The following is a 16375-nucleotide window of genomic DNA, read 5'->3' as shown; positions in this document are numbered from 1 at the left end:
GCTAGCGATGATGCGGGAGCGCGCATCATCGCTAGGAGGCAATCTGTGGGGCATACACACTAGGCAATTTTCAATTGAAAATCGCTCAAAACGGCTGTTTTGAACGATTTTCAGGTGAAAATCGTCAAGTGTGTATGGGCCTTTAGTGTGTCACTGTAACATGAAGCCAACTGTATAAAGTCTTTACACCATATTGCTTATTACAGTCACTATTTCTCCATCAAATAATACTAGTCAGGGAAAATGACTTCTTCTATCGATGAGGAAGCGCATACATGTCTGCCTGTTGTCTGCCTGTTGTACAGTTATCATCTGAGGTCAAAGCGGATTACTTCACATGTATTCCGCTGCGCTCTAAAATCAACTCCACGCCGACGTGGATAGTGGGGTATGAAAAGGTCGGAGGACGGTGCCTGTACAATTAAAAATCGGGTCGGATCGCATCGCATGCCATTATAATGGCATGCGATGTGATGCAATATTTTATTGTAAAATCGGGTCCCATCGCAGAGCATCGCATACCTTAATTAGTGGTATGCGATGGTATACGATGGGCGCCGTGATAATACACATGTACCCATCTTTCAATATCATAGGCAAATCTAGAAATATGGTAATGGATGGTCCCAGATCCAAACCAAGAAGCAGGCTGGACCTTTGCGCGCCTTAGCCGCACGTTAAAAAGGGTGTGACCTCGTGGAAAGGGGCGTGTCGTCACAAAAGGGGCGTGGTATTACACATTATACCACACACCGTAATGCCCATTACACATTTTAGCAAACTCCGTAATGCCCATTACAAAAAAAGCCACACGCCGTAATGCCAATACACATAAGACCACACGCCGTAATGCCAATTACACATAAGACCACACGCCGTAATGCCAATTACACATAATACCACACGCCGTAATGACAATTACACATAAGACCACACGCCGTAATGCCAATTATACAAAAGACCACACGCTGTAATGCCAATTTCATACCTCCCAACAGTCCCGATTTTAGCGGTACAGTCCCGATTATCAGGGCCTGTCCCGCTGTCCCACCCGTGGGCGGCAGTGTCCCGCGGTGTGGGGGGGCTGTTGGGAGTCCCCCCTGTCAGCTGCTAAGCAGCGGGGAATAAACGCTGTGCGCATGCGCACAGCATCTATTCCCGCTGCCAGGGGGCTGGGGGCATGGCTAGAGGCTCACAGGGCCTCTGGGTCATGACCCCATAGCGGCAAAATGGGGGCGTGGCCTCGTGGGAGAGCCGCGATTATAGGCCACGCCCCCAAATTAGGCCACGCCCCGAAAATTTAGGCGTCCCGCCTACTTAACTGGCAAAGTTGGGAGGTATGCAATTACACATAAGTCCACACGCCGTAATGACAATTACACATAAGACACACGCCGTAATGACATTGTGCCACACATCATGATGTCCATTACATACTATTTAACAAACCATAATGCCCATTACATATTTGACACATAAGTGCCGCTTACCTATATGTTCACTGCTAGGGGGTTCTTGCTTGATGCCAGGGGCTTCTCCTTCATGCTCGATGCCAAGGGGGCTTCATGCTTGTTGCCAAGAGGGAATACATGCTTGTTGCCAAGAGAGGGTGTTGTTAAATGATCATTGTAAAGGGGGAGTGGAGATTGCTCGTTGCTAAGGGGAATGCTGTTGTTGCCAAGTGGGAGTGAATTGTTCCTAGCCTAGGGGGAGTTAAATGATCATTGCAAAAAGGGGGCGAAGTTGCTCGTTGAGGGGGGGGGGGGGTTGGGATTGCTCATTGCCATAGGGAAGTGACATTGCTTGTGTAAGGAGAAGTGTATAACGTCACATACTTGTGTTGGACAGGAGACTGGCACGTGTTCCTCACCCCTCAGGATCGCGGGAGAACAATGATATTGCAGACATGATCCTCCAGGCCTTTATGGAATATAACATGGATAATACCTGGGTGGAGAGTCACTATGCCGGTGCACCCCTGGACCACCCCTTAGATTCGCCTATGTTCAATATATACATTTGGGTGAGAGAAGAGCGTATTACAGCCTTTCTGAGGTAAATGTCTCTTTTCTGTCTGTGGCTGTGTATAAACATAGCAGACTTTAGTTCTATGAGGTAAAATGTCCTTTTCTGAGGTAAAATGTCTTTAAACTGTATACAGCTGTGCAGGTAAATATGAGAACACCTCTTTCCTGGGCTGGTACAGGTATGTATTTTGGGGCTGGACTCACCACAACTCTCCTTTTATCATTTACAGTCCAACAGGTGACAGTAATAACTTGAGAGGGAATCCCAGCAACTGATGAGCCGTCTCCGCATACCCCCAGTAAGTATAAGCATCCTCCATGCTCCCTCTGTCTGCCATACTCTTTCTGCCTGGACCTCTCCACACCAACTGCCCTGTCCAACTGCTCAACCTCCTTCTGACATAGGTCATGTGACATGCTACAGACTTTCTCTGCAGCTGCCGAGGATGCTGGGAATTATTCACCACTGTAAACAAATTCACCATAGTGTGTGCTTCATCATGACACACAATACACTGTATAGTAGGTTATTACACTTGTACTTTGTACTGCTTCTGCACACAAACATGTATAATGTATAATTCACCTGCACAGTTTGGAACCTGGGGGGAGATTCTCTAAAGCAGAAATGTGGTTAAAAACCCCGTTATCTGGGTTTTTACCGCATTTCTGTATGCTCTATTGCTCCTCCGCAGTGGCAGCGCTGCGGAGGGAATCCGCAGCGAAAGCTGGCGATTCCCTGTTGAAGCCTATGGGCTTCTTACTGCAGCGCTACTGTGAGGGATCTGTCACAGATCCCTCCCAGCATGCCCCCCGCCGTCCCCTTCATTCTGTGCATGCGCAGACAGACTCCCGGGTCTCTGACCCGGAAGTCCAGTGTCGGCACAGCATCGCAAGGGACAGCTCTTACCGCAAGACCTGTCCCTTGCGTTAATAATCGCATATGTTAGAGCAGTGGTTCTCAAACTGTGGGTCCTGACCCCAAAGTGGGTCCAGACCTGCTCAGCATGGGGTCGCGACTCCATGTTGCTGACCATCTGGCTTATGACTTTTCTGGAAAATCTGTTGAATTGTCTGATATTTTAGACTCCTCCAATCATTTTGAGCCTCCACAATGCTGCTGCACCATGCATGTCCTGTCTGCTGACTACACATGTGATGTGATGACCTTCTGCAGTAACTTGCTGGGGTCCTGTAATTATTTTTATTGTCTGATGGGGTCCCAGAGCAAAATAGTTTGAGGTTCCCTGTGTTAGAGCATATGCGATTATTAAGAATGTGGTGGCCTGATGTTAGAACATCCCGCCCCCGGTCCTTAGAGGAGACAGCGGGCCAGTCCTACCCTGACAGCTCTGCAGGAGTATGTTAGAGCTACACATATATAAAACAATAATAACAGTAAAATGTATTGCTACCAGGTAAAGTTACAATACATGTGTATTTACAATAGTAATTTATACTGAACGGTTGCTTTACAAAAGAATCTTAGCCCCTTAATGCGAGGCATAACCACTGTGCCCCACTGAGACTTCACTGGTTTATAATGGAAGGAATATGCATTTTACTGCAGACTCTAAGGCTGTCCCCTCCGTAAGCTGCCACATGTGGGAGGTGCTTCTCTGTCTGAGTCACTCAGTTAAGGATGACAAGCTTGCAGATATGGCTCCACAGAGAAACATTACGTGCATTGGTGGATCCATGGGGAGGGGTTATGCAGATGCACAAAGATCGGTACTTATGTAGTATCTGGGCTGCCGATTTTTTGATTGTATGCCTTAACTTAAGGCATACAATCAGTGCGATGCGATGCGATATCGCATCGCATTGCATGCGACCATATCGCATGCGATGCGATGACCCGATTTTTCCATAGGATTCAATGTTAAAATGGACTGAGTCCATTTTAACATGGAATTCAATAGGAAAAAGGGGTCCTTTTCATACCCCTACTATCCAAGTGGGCATAGAGTTGGATATAAACCTGTGGCGAGCGTAGCGAGCCACCGAGCCCGAAGCGTGGCGAGCGAAGCGAGCCCCGCGAGGGGACACAGAATACCGTCCGCTCGCCACGCTTCGGGCTCGGTGGCTCGCTACGCTCGCCACAGGTTTATATCCAACTCCATGCCCACTTGGATAGTAGGGGTATGAAAAGGACCCCTTTTTCCCATTGAATTCCATGTTAAAATGGACTCAGTCTATTTTAACATTGAATCCTATGGAAAAATCGGGTCCAACGCATCGCATCGCATGCAATATGGTCGTATGCGATGCGATGCGATGGACCCGATTTCAAAATCGGCAGCCCAGATACTACATAAGTACCCAAAGATCTTCCATCTTATGTGGGTATTATGGGTGATACCGCAGTGCCTTCGGGTGCATTCTACATCTAGCATGACTCAGACTGCGCAACTCTACAGCCACTGAAAGTGGGCGTTCCAGCTTCTCCCTATTCAGGCACACTAGAGGAAAGCCAACCCTGGACTCCTGTGAAACTAGCCAATGTGAGTCTGGGGGCGGGCTTAGAAAGTGTGTGTAAAGGCTTATGCTGATTCCCAGGTGCCGCATGGTGCTTGATGCCTATAGTGCTGCCGATCCCCGGGAATCCATCCAGCACATATAAACATGATATGTGTACATGAGCCTATCGACCCGGAGCTTCTGCTGGACACATCCCTTTGTGTCCGACTGGAAGGGCTTGCACATTTGGGAGGTACATTGTACCAGCACCACCAGCTGGAAGTTTATTTAGCTATTGATTATTGATTGATCAATCGATCTGTACTCGATTGATCCATGTCCACCTGCTGCACAACATCTCCCAGCCTAGACACACTGTGGCTCCTGTAAATGCCGCGCACGCTAGTCCTGATCAATAACAAGTGAGCCATTTATTTCGGAGCACCCGGTCTGTGCGCCCTCAGATAGCATCAGGCAAGCAGACGACGGCGTCTTCGGAGAAATCGTATGAAAGTCCTACTTAAACAATCATGTTTTTAAATCAAAAAAGCATACTAAAAAAACCTTCGTGTTTTTTTGGGAATGGAGGCGCACAGGAAATGAAATCCCTCTCAGAAGCGTCTTCTATGTGTCTGCCAGCAGTTTGGTGCTTTGGAGGCTTGGGCACAGCGGGAAGAATGTACAACTGTACGCGGATGAAATTAAATAAAACAAGCATTTACTTCGAAAGCTAACGCAGCAGAATATGACTGTGGATCAGATGTTCACTCTGGACCAGCGGGGGTTAAAATGAAGACAAATTAAGGAGCTGGCATCAAATCCACAAAAAATTATTATCAAATCCTATAATCTTATACTTGGCTCTCTAGTCGCCACTACAATGAGGCAAACCTGGGGCACTCGGGGAGTATAATAAGCTGAATGTGTGATATTGTCACAGTCATGCCAAGCCTTTACATTTACTGACATGGCATTGCTGCACCCGTCGGTGCATTGCCTGTGAGGCTGGCATGCTATTGCAACACAAGAATGGGTAATAACAGACAGGCCAAGGTAAAAGAGGGCCGTGCTCGCAAGCTTACACTCTATAGGGAAACAGGGATATGATACACAAGGATAGGCGCTACATATTGCATTCGAGTAGAGTGGGTGTGATAATCGTACTGGGTGCCAAAGTTAAAATATAACAGGGTTTATTGGTACAAAATGTTAAAAAAACATATAAAATACAATGCAGTGTATGAACACATAAAAAACACAAGTACGTGTGAATTTCTTTTTACCCCTAAGGGTATTTGGAGCCAGCAAGGATGGAAAAAAGTGGCAGGATGCAGTCCGGAATGTGCACCCTGCTCTGGGCTCCAAATACCTTAGCACTGGGTTGGTCCTGATGGAGATTGTGGATACCAGTCACTGCCGACGCGTTTCGAGCATCAGGGTGCTCTTCTTCCTGGGCGCAGCAAGAAGAGCACCGTGATGCTCGAAACGCGTCTCCATCAGGACCAACTTAGGGGTAAGAAGAAATTCACACGTACTTGTGTTTTTTATGTGTTCATACACTGCATTGTATTTTATATGTTTTTTTAACATTTTGTACCAATAAACCCTGTTATATTTTAACTTTGGCGCCCAGTACGATTATCACACCCACTCTACTCGAATTCCATAACCTAAGGTCTGAGGGTGACCTTAGTGATAATCATCAGGCAGTCGAAGGAGGCGCGCAGGACCGAGTACCCCCAAAAAACCACAACCAACGCTACATATTGCATATTGTTCAAGCCAGTGGTGAAACTAGATTTTCCGTCCCCCTGGCAAAAATGTTTCGGGTGCCACCCCCTTTTTTTTTTTGTACCTACACGCTCATGGTGGGTTTCTTGATCGTTGTCAGCAGTTACGTGCTTGTTGCCAAGAGTTAAATGGTCATTGCCAGAAGTTTATTGCTTGTTGCCAGGGGTTACATACTTGCAGACAAGAGTTCCCAGATCTTTACCATCAGTCACCTTCAAGGAGGTTAATATTCAGCAAATTCCATGCAAGCAGCCCGACCGCTTGGAATCTACAAAGACCAAGAGCCTGCATGGACTGCGGTGGCATTGCTACACCACTGGGTTTAGCCAGATAGAAGAGGTCCGTGATGGCTAAATGATCCAGTCACCCAGCTACAGTATACTTGCTGGGGTCAGTAGGATGTGCGAGTGTACAAAGACCAATCGAATACTTATAATGGGACCCGAGTGAAAACTGTGGTGCCGCAGAAATGAATGTGAAAATGGAGCATGCCCAGTAGAGAAATCATTGAGAACATGGCATGGGCACCATGGAGGTTATTATGGTTGCTATGCTCCCCCACGCGTTCGCACGGGGGAGGGATGTTTTCTTTATGCGCATGTGTATACTCTGGGTGTGTGAGCGGCACGGCGAACTGCTAGTCATAAACCATTAAATGATTTCTACAGTGCTCGCAAAATTAAGTCACTTCCCTTTTACGGGAAGAGGGCGGGCAGCTGACATCCGGTGACGTAATCTGCCCACCCCCGGCACCCGCGTCACAGGCAAATCACCATGGGAACGCCAAGCGTTTTCTTGGGTACGCCCTTGAAATGCTGGACCTTCCCATGGGCGTGACCTGCGTCCGCCACCCCATGCCCTCCGCCCGCACTGCTCCCTGCAAATGGGCCGGCAACTATGCAAGTCGCCGCGCCCATTCGCACAGATGACCTGCACATGCACATAATTATTATTATCCTTTATTTATATGGTGCCAAAAGGGTTCCGCAGCGCCCAATTACAGAGTACACCTAGTCAAAACAGGTGGCAGCAAACAGCATGCTTTGGTGCAGTCGAAGACTACTGAAGTAAGAAAGGATAAGCACATGAGCAGAGCCGAGTTTCCCATTAGGCACGTGGGGCACCGGCCTAGGGGCGGCACATGTTTGGGGGTGGCACTTGGATGCCTGTGATAGTACTGTCAGCCCAAAATGTACCAAAAACTGCAAAATATCCATTGTACTGTACTATATTCCATCTTAAATAGAGTGTAAATGGATAGGACATGCAGATACTGCCCCTATAAACTGTCCTACTTAGTAAACATTATGGTTGTGCCTAGGGGCGCCCTCCTCCCTAAATCCGCCCCTGGGTAAGAGGTCCCTGCTCGTGAGAGCTTACATTCTACAGAGGAGAGGCAGACAGACAGGGGTGACACAGGAGGGGGTGTAGACAGGGCGAGGAACAGAAGGTTAGGAGGACAGTTTGCTGGGTTTGGTGAAGAAGTGGGTCTTAAAAGCCCGTTTGAAGTTCTGTATAGAAGTGGAGAGATTGAGGAGGAGAGGTAGAGAATTACAGAGTAAGGGAGCAGCACGTGAAAAATCTTAGAGGTAGAAGTGGGAGGAGGTAATAAGTCGGCAGGAGAGCCTACGGGTGTTAGCCGAGCGAGGGGGACAAGTGGGAGTGTAAAAGGATATAAGGTCAGAGATGTAAATGGGTGAGGAGTGGGTGAGGGCTTTGTAAGTGAGTGTGAGTGGGACAAACATTATTTGAAAGAAATTCTGTAGAATTTTTGTAGAATTGCAGATTAAATTATTCAGATTTAATTTTAAAGACGGGGAATACAAATTCCACAGATGGCATAAATTCATAGCTGCAAAATAAGAACTTTTTTGGAACGGTTCTGAAAATCTCGCAGACGCCTGCATTCTGTATATGGAATAAACGGAGTCCACGTTCTGAGATCAAAGCAAACATCCTGTTTTCCTCGTACAGGGTTTCCGAGTGCCCCGGCTTCTCGCTGGCATGGGTTAATTGGGTAGAAAAAAGTGTGATGGCCATTCCTGCCAGTCCTGGGGTTACAGGAAGGGCAGATATTGCTGTCCAAATAAATATACAATTAACCCTCTATCACTAGTACTTGTGCAAGTTAGACGTAGTTACCAATGTATAATACAGAGACTGCGATGCGCATTCAATGATGCTACTGTATATGCCGACATAGACAACAATAAACGTGAAAAACTCATGTCGACCTTATTCATGTCGACTATGTCTATGTTGACCATAACTTTTGTCAATCAACCTTGGGTATGTTGACCATTTCAAGGTGGCAGCCTAGTTACTGCCCACCATTTTTTACCGTAACCCTCACATACAATGTCTAGGTAGACAGTCAATCAGTTGACAAGAGGTTGACATGCACTAAGTTGGCATTGATAAATGTTGAACATGGCAATGGTCGACACAGGAAAGAGTTTTTCACCATCTTTCCCATTGGTATTTTTAATGCTTTATCATCTACTTGGACTACCAAAGCATGATGTGTGACGCAAGCCATGCGAGGGTATGCGCTACACTAATTGGGGCCCCACATGCTCAGGTTTTGACACTGATACCAAAAAAAGACCCCTGCAAAACTCATGTTGACCTTTTTATGAGTCAACCTTTTGCGTGTGTCAACCTTTTGTCGACCTTTTGTTAATGTAAATTTAGTGCATGTCGACCTTTTGGTATTGACCTATTGACTGTCTACACTGCCTGTGATGTCAACACCAGCACTATAGTTCCTGCCAGTCACGGGGCTATGGGCCTTATTTTGGTTGAGTCGGATTGCTCCGAATCCGGACGGATGGTTGGTGTTTGCGCATGTGCAGAGGTGTATCTGCACATGTACGAACGCCTCACATGTACGAACACGGCGTGAGTCCTGGACAGAAAATGATCATATGGAACTATCCGAGCAGAGGGTGGAGAAGGGCGATGTCAAGATGTCAGATGTCAGCTGCCCGCCCATATCCCTGCTTTCATTCGGAAAAATGTCCGTGTGGTCTGGAGCACTCGGTGCTGCCTGACCACTCGGTTCATCATTCGATGGTCGGCGACTATCGGAAGATGGGGAAGTTTCCACATATAGGGGAGATGTTCGCATGAAACATCCGCTCGCGGTCCGTTCGCTGAGCGTTTTACCGCATTCGGACGGTGTGAGCGATCCGTACGGTAGGCGGGCTCGGTGGCCGTCCGAAAATACGCATCCGTCCGATTTAACTAGAATAAGGGCCTATGGGCCTTATTGTAGTTCACTCTTTCTGACAAACTCCTTCTTAGATGGACAAAACCATGTGCACTGCAGGGGGGCAGATGTAAAATGTGCAGAGAGAATTAGATTTGGGTGAGTTAAATTGTTTCTGTAAATACTGGCTGCTTTATTTTTACACTGCAATATATATCTCACTTTCAAGTAAGACCCCACCCAAATCTAACTCTCTCTGCATAAGTAACATCTACCCCACCTGCAGTGCACATGGTTTTGTCCTTCTAAGAAGGATTTTGTCAGAAAGAGTGAACTAGAATAAGGCCCTATGTGCCTTATTCTGTCTTTAAATTTAAATGATAAATTAAATGATAATTTATGGTTTCTATCATTCTGACCCTTCCCCCAATAAAACGTATGTATTTACGGTACTTGTGTACAATCACGACTCCCACGATGTCCATCGTATAGGAAAAAATCGCATTGCATCGATCGCATGCGATTTTTAACAGAAATGCATCCAAATGCATTAGTATCAAACATGTTCAATGGCCCCCAAATGTCATTTTTGAGGCTGTACCACCCCCACTATCAACGCAAACCCGAAGCGTGGCGAGCGCAGCGAGCCCGCGAGGGGCAGCGGTACGCGTCCTACGACATTTTCATACCCCCACTATCCACGTTGGCGTGGAGTTGAGAATAGAAAGTGTGGCGAGCGCAGCGAGCCACCGAGCCCGAAGCATGGCGAGCGTAGCGAGCCCCGCGAGGGGACACGGATACCTTCACTGGTATCCGCGTCCCCTCGCGGGCTTCACAGGTGTCCGGGTCCTCGCGGGGCTCGCTGCGCTCGCCACGCTTCGGGCGCGGTGGCTCGCTGCGCTCGCCACACATTCTATTCTCAACGTGGATAGTGGGGGTATGAAAAGGTCATAGGACGCGTACCGCCGACCCTCGTGGGCTCGCTGCGCTCGCAACGCTTCGGGTTCGCGTTGATAGTGGGGGTGGTACAGCCTCAAAAATGACATTTGGGGGCCATTGAACATGTTTGATAATAATTTCAATGCATTTGGATGCATTTCTGTTAAAATCGCATGCGATGCGATCGCATGCGATTTTTCAAAAATGCTAAAAACTGCAAAAATCGCATGCCACTACATTTGGCATGCGATGGCATGCGATGGGAGCCGTGAAAGTACACAAGTACTGTATTTACTACCAAATTAATCATGAAGGTGTTGTTCAAATATCACCTACACCGAAATAACTACAAACTAATTATAAAAGATAAAAAAAATAATTTTCCCTCCAGAAAGTTCTCTGTGAATAACTTGGATTTCTGAAGAAACACATCGACTTGTCCGTAAAATATTTTTTTTTTTTTCTTTCCTTTTCTTGGGGTCAAGATTTAGAATATCATTTTTGGCAACTTTTTTTAGTTTTTTTTTTAACATTTCATCAAAGGTTTCCTGTCAGAAATGTTTGGAACGTCCCGAAAGCGATATCAGAAATCTAGAAAGCTAAAAATTTATGCAAAAGTTTAAAAAAAGACAAAAGGTTTTGCTAGGAAAACATAAGAATACCCCACCCAAAGTACACGTGGAAAATGCTCTAAACTCGTTCTGCCAAAATGAATTAAGCCGCCACAAAAATGAATTAACTAGTTGAGAATTACTGCAGTGTGAAGCTGTATAATATACGCTATACCATCTGCCACATTTTCGGCGTCGGGCTCAGGATTTCTAGAGTTAGGACTGTTTCACAGCCGAAAAGTGTGCACAAATTCACATGAGAACTATTTCCTTATGTTTGTTAATAACTAGGATGTTTTAAAAGGGATCCAACATCAACATGAAAAGAAAGATGTTTTATGATTTTTGGCAAAAACTTATGGAATTATTGTTACTTCAGTAAAAACATTAAACCATTGTTTTGACATTTTGACACAGAAATATTTTGGAGATGTAGTTTACTATACAGTATGGAATGTTCAGGCTCACCTTGTATCCATGGGTATTTTACAGGAAATGGATCATTACAGCAGGGAGTCTGTAGTAGTCAATGAATACGTCAACATTTGGACATCTCCAGGCCAGAGTTCTATCAGACCCTGGTACTGGGGCTTGGCTAAATATTTGGTTAATCACCCCCCCCCCCCCCATTGGAAATATTAATTAACACTTATACGCAGCTCGCTTAAGAAGGAGTGGTCACATTAACCTAGGGGTGTGGCTGTGCTATTTTGTCATCCGGGCCACCAGACAGGATCATGTGTAAATGCTTACTGGTCTTGGAGACCCCAGGATGATGACTTCTCCTTGATCTGGCGATTCTGTACAGATAACCGAAGGACCACCTAACAAGGAGCCGGTAATAGGTTGTAGGGTATAGACTGTAAGGGAATGAGCCAAACTTGTTTACTCTACCAACTGTAAATGTCCAGGAGACTCCTAGACACCAAGACGAGCAGGACAACTTCCTGAATCCTGCCCACTTCCTAGTGAAATCACTGGAGTGGGGGTTCATAATGATGCAAATCTTAGCAAATTACATGGTCATGGCCCTATTCCCACTTCATGATGGCGTGACTAGTGGCTTTGCACTGCAAGAGCCAGAGACATTCGGTATATATCTCCTCAGTGGTCACCTGCATCTCCCCTTTGGGAATTCTTAGGGGACCAAAAAAGTAAGTAGTTTACTATAATCAATTACCCTGTACTTGTCCTGTATTGTCTTCAACTGTAAGTCACTATTTTCCTGTTTTGATTATGTGCTCTCTGTAATTGGGCGCTGCGGTACCCTTGTGGTGCCATATAAATAAAGGATAGTAATAATAATAATAATAATAATAATAATAATAATAATAATAATAATAATAAAAATGTCATACACAAGAAAGAATAGTGTATTCACTGTGTTATTGCCAAATTGCATTGTACTGTAATTCGTTATTTTCTTGTTTTTCTCTCATCTATGTATTGTCAGGCGCACCAGAACCCTTGTTGCGCCATATAAATAAAGAATAATAATAATAATTGGTAAATAATAATCTTAGTTCTAAATTTGCATGAATCACAGAGATCAGCTGAAGAATTTCTCCTAATCAGAGCTGCTCAGGTTTAAAAATGTTCTTTTGGCAAGATTTATATTCTCCCCTGAAGAAGTTGTTATGCAACAAAACGCACCAGACTGCTAAGCTACATACCTAGTTTTCTCTGATATTGCACTAATTATTATCCAGCCCAACTATTTTATCTGCAACTGTCATAAGATATCAGTAGGCACTTTTAAACCATAATACGCAGAATTGACATTAAATTAGGAGGAGGGCTGCAAGCAAAAGAGGTAAGGGCTGACTGTGGCCCCAGTGTCAGTGATTTATAGTCAGTCAAGGATAAACTGTGACCACTGGACAGTGGAGAACTTGGCTGCTTCAGCAGTAGATAGTGTTACAGGCAGAACTCAAACCTGCCTCTGGGCGACTGGGATGAACTTACACCCTTAACAGCATTGCTGGTCTACCATATAATATGCAGATCCCCAGATGGTCAGGAACACCAGTCACCAGGTAGGTAACATTGCCTAATTTCTTTCTACAGTGCCAATGGCAGAAATCTGGTAAAGCAAGAAAGTTACAGGAAGATCCATTGTGTCAGGTAATTTAGACGGGTATAATGACCTCATGGCCGGAGGAACTGGCTGATCTGCACCCGTCACAGTACATTTTGTTCAGGCTACAAAGATCCAGTGTTGCTGAATCCACGTTGTAACAAGGAAAATAATGTTTCACTGCTGCAGGCGCCTAATCCATGTTCCACACTGGGAGCCTGTGATCACGACATTATACAAAGCTCCTCTGAGCTCCTAATCTTTGCCAAAGTAAATGGCCTAGTAATTGCATTTGAAATGTGTATAAGAGCCTTGATTGGGAGGCATAGTGGAATATACGCCATTTGTACATGATCCTTCTTTGCACAGCTCCAACGGAGGTTACTTAGTAAGACGTGTGGGTATGGGTAAAAACCGGACCCGGACAAGACCCCGGACCGCTGGACCGGACATCAAACTCTGGAGCTTGTAGCGTCAGGTCCAGGGGGTGTCCTGTCCGAGGGGGCTTTATGTGACAGCTGTCACCAGGGAGAGGAGGAGGAGGGGGAGAATAAAACCTCCCTGTATGGTCCGGGCATGTAGCAAAAACCGGAACAGTCTGGACCATACATGGAGGCTGTAATCTCCCCTTCCCCATGTCCCTGGTGATTGGGGATACAGGCATCACCCCAGACAAGAGACTTCCCGGACCGGACACTACAAGCTCCGGAATGCAGATTTTGATGTCTGGTACGGCAGTCCGGGTCTTGTCCGGGTTTTACATAGTAAAACCTGGATTTGCACCTTGTTTTCCTTCGTGAGCACAACATTGATGTAGGTGCACCTCCCAGACTCATGACATGCTCTGCGCTGAGGTTTCCCTGTTAACAGGGCATAAGGCAGAAGCAAAATAATAGTTCTGGGTATATTGTCAGTGATTTTGGATGCAGTATTTTAAATGGCAATATGAATGGATAACACTAGGAGAACAAATATCCACATTTTTCTTCTTTGGTCAATGGCGGAACAAGCCCCATCGCACAATATGGAATAAAGTGCTGAAAAATGACGTTTTCTGTTTAGAACATTGACTGTTTATAAATTAAATTCAAGCCCCATACACACTAGAGGATTTACTGAAAGATATCGCCTTTCTTAGCGATATAGTTCGATATATAATTTAGTGTGTACACTCAATATCGTTAACGATGCCCAATCCCACACGTCGTTAACGATGATTGATATCTGCTGACCATGCAGGTCACTTTGGCTATATATCAAAATGACCCTCAAGTTTAGCCGTTCCCACTGAAATCACTATACGATATAGGCAGTCAATATTGTTCAGTGTGTACGCACAATATCAACATTGGCCGGGTCGGCTTAACAATTAAAATGGCGTTATAATAAACATTTGTATGCTTTATACTCATAAACATAGTGCAATATTTAATCTTACCAAAATACAAAATCAAGTTTAAACTTTAAACGTCTTCCCTAAATTATTTGTCCTAACGTAGAGCTTTCAATCAGGCACAAAGGCTTATTTAGGAAACACAAAAATGTGGACCTGCAATGCCTTGTTACACAGTATCCGCATCTGCGCAGTTCATGTGTCCACCCACTTCCCTATCGCTGCCCTGGGCAAATCAATGCACCAAGCTTTGTGGGACCACCTGAAAAGGATTGAGGTAAAAATGGAGACAAAGTCACTTCTTAAACCAACAGTCTTACACAATCGCAGCGGCGCATTATTCATTTAAATGCAACGTTTAGCTTGAAATAAATTATTAACATTTACGTATATGACGTTTAATCTGGTTCCCTTACAATTGTTTTTGTCTGCTTGCATTACATGAGCCAGACTTGTGCTATTTATTACACACCTCAGAGCAGTGGCGTAAGTTCTTCCCAGTTGCCCGGAGGTAAAATATTGGCTTTTGTGGCTGAGGGGGAGTCAGCCACAAAAGCGATATCAATGGCTTTCAATTAACTGATTTAAACTTGCAGGGAGGAGAGGTGCCCCCTTGGGAGCAGGAGCCCGGCGGCTGATGACTCCATTGCCTCCCAAACTTCTGCCTCTGCCTCAGAGTCCACATTAAAAATGTTGTTTTCTACAAAGAACCAGATCTCCGGGGCGTCAGAGGCTTTGAGAAAATCAAGATATTTTGCAGCTGTCTTACCTCTTGCAAATCAGGGAAAGAATAAAAGCACTCTCTTTACATTTATATTACATGCATGTGATAGTACCCCACAAAACAAAACCAGTATTTTTATTAGTTGGTGAAAAATAAGGCGCATTCATGTGACTTATTAGCAGCAGGCAGGGACCACCCCCAATATGACTTCCTCTATAGGGTGATGCAAGCAGCAAACCCCCCACAGATGCCACAGCGTGCCTGGAAGATCCATGGACACACAATCTCATAGAAACTTGGATGCAGTCTGTAACAGGTGCTCAGCTCTATACTTTCTAGTAACTGCCACAGAGTGAGATTTAGAACAGGGAATGTATGGCAGTGACCATTGGCGGATTCAGGGGGGGGGGGGGTGCACCCTGGCACGTGCCCCCTCCCCCCCCCTCATTTCATTTTGTAGCTGGGGACCAGGGATTTCCAACTAGCCCAACCCTGTGTCTCTAGCCCCCCAGGAACCGGAGATATCGCCTGGCAAAGCTGTAACGATTTTTCTCCATAGGATAATATGGGACCCTTTTATTCCGACCCCCACCCTGTTCCAACGGCTGCCAGTTCCCCCCCTGGCATCACAGAAGCAATTTCAAATCGCTGGGCCTTCAATAAGATACCAGGCTGGTCCATATCGGTCAATCAGTTCCAGAGATATTGCGTGTAAACCGATTTTTTTATTTTTGAAATGTAATTTCATGGCTGTTCATGTTCTTTGAGGGCAGATTACTCTGGAACTAAATGTTCCAGTTTCACTGGACCAAAATCATTCAAAGTACACTAAAAAGTTCTTCAATATGATACTTGTCTCATGTAAATGGGTCAGTTGGTTCCGAAGATATAGACGGTTAAATGAGATAACTAGTTAAAGGGGGGGAGGGGTGGTTTTCTCTCCCCCTCACACCAGAAAATACAGGGACTAGGCTGGTGTAAAAGGGGCCAACTTGGGAATGCATTTTCTGGTGTGAAAGGGGTATTATTTTAAATAGCCGGGACCTGCAGTGCTCTGAATACAGCCAGGCTCTGCCACTATCAGTGGCTATTACTTCTGCCTGGCGGCTGTCCCCCATTTACCGCAAACATGTATTCCCCCT

General features: G+C 45.5%; 1 long non-coding RNA gene across 2 annotated transcripts in view; it reads right to left on the bottom strand.

The window, feature by feature from the left end:
- LOC146045386 (uncharacterized) overlaps nucleotides 1–2386 on the bottom strand; it is a 481075-nt gene extending 478689 nt beyond the window's left edge. For both annotated transcript variants that reach the window (XR_014465428.1, XR_014465427.1), the window contains exon 1: nucleotides 1491–2386. This is a non-coding gene — a long non-coding RNA (uncharacterized LOC146045386). The remainder of the gene's footprint in view (nucleotides 1–1490) is intronic.
- Nucleotides 2387–16375: the final 13989 nt, after the last annotated feature.

Source organism: Crinia signifera, chromosome 11, assembly GCF_055691185.1.
Source record: "Crinia signifera chromosome 11, ASM5569118v1, whole genome shotgun sequence".
Lineage (NCBI taxonomy): Eukaryota > Metazoa > Chordata > Amphibia > Anura > Myobatrachidae > Crinia > Crinia signifera.
The sequence above is the reverse complement of the archived record's forward strand: the minus strand, read 5'-3'. Positions and strand labels throughout refer to the sequence as shown.